At 69.5% G+C, this 1,292-nt stretch overlaps 1 protein-coding gene across 1 annotated transcript in view; it reads left to right on the top strand.

The window, feature by feature from the left end:
• The window catches only part of COL5A1 (collagen, type V, alpha 1), a gene marked incomplete at its 5' end in the record, with an annotated part of 94,117 nt that overhangs the window by 92,431 nt on the left and 394 nt on the right, over positions 1-1,292 (top strand). The gene's annotated exons all lie outside the window — the stretch shown is intronic.

Raw genomic sequence — 1,292 nt, 5'->3', positions numbered from 1 at the left:
CAGGAAGGGCCGGGAGGGAGGGCCGGGAGGCGACAGGAAGGGCCAGGAGGGAGGGCCGGGAGGCAACAGGAAGGGCCAGGGAGCCCAGGCCACAAGCCCTTCCCATGTGACGTCCACTCGGAGGCCGGACCCTCTGCTTAGGCAGGTCCGTTCGGGACTGGGCCGAGCGGAGACTGGGTTTGCTCCCGAGGCCGTGGCTGTGCTGGGACGGCCTACAGACTCGGGGCGATGACAGCAACCACTCGCTGTGGACCCCATCCGGCAGCCCCGCCCGCGTTAGGGCAGCTCCCTGGACCCCGTGCCGCCGCGGGGAAGGGGTGACAGGCCCAGGAGGCGACAGGCTCACTCAGGCCCCACGGCCAGTCAGGGCTGGGTTTTCATTTGCTTCTTGGCCTCTGGGCCCGGGATGCTGGCCCTGCTCCGCACCCCACGTGTGGCCCCCAAGAGCCAGGCGGGGTTCCTCGCGGAGGGTCAGCCCCTCGGGTCTGCACATCGGCTCTGAGCTGAGCCCTCGGATCCCTGCCCTCCGCACCGCCTGTTCCGAGACCCTGCCCGCTGCCCCCCAGGCCAGATCCCACGGGCACAGGCCAGGGCAGCTCCACCCCTGGCAGGGCCAGAGCCCGCCCTGCGCCCAGGAGGCCCTTCCTGCTCCTGACATGCACCCCCAGCTGCTCCCGGGAGGCCAGACGGGGTGGGGCGGGGGGCAGAAGGAAAATGTCCCGCTTCTCTGCCTCCCGCCGGGGCACCCGGGGCACCCCACTCGCCTAGAAGGAGCTGGGAACTGCATTGGGCTGGAGCTGAGCCCAGGGGACCCGCTCCTGGGACTGTTCCTAGACAGACAGCCGCTGGCAGGGGCCGGGCTGTGACGGGAGATGAGGAGGCAGAACGGAGAGGCAGGGCCGGGCCGAGCCGGGACTCTGGCTTTGAGCTTCCCGGCTCCCACGGCCTAAAGGGACCCCCGTGTGTGGCCCCGCCCGTGCCACCTTGGTACCAGGGCAGAGTCAGCCCGTGAAACGGTGGGGACCTGGTGACGCCAAACAGAACTTGCCGATGGGGAGGTGCAGGTCACTTCTCCTGAGCTGCCCGAGCCCTCGTGCCTCAGTTTACCCAGGCCCCCTCCTCTTCTTGCTCTTGTGAGTGCGGCCAGCCTGCTGGCGCCGTCATGGGTGCTGAGTTTTTAACAAGGGCCCCTGGTTTGGGTGGAGCCCACAGTCCTGGCGAGACCTCCTTGGGGGGAACCTATGGGGCGACGGGGGTGCCCGCCTGGCAGGGACGAGGTGGGTCCGAATGAC

Source organism: Myotis brandtii, unplaced genomic scaffold, assembly GCF_000412655.1.
Source record: "Myotis brandtii unplaced genomic scaffold, ASM41265v1 scaffold357, whole genome shotgun sequence".
Classification (NCBI taxonomy): Eukaryota; Metazoa; Chordata; class Mammalia; order Chiroptera; family Vespertilionidae; genus Myotis; species Myotis brandtii.
This window is presented reverse-complemented; position numbering and strand designations above follow the sequence as displayed.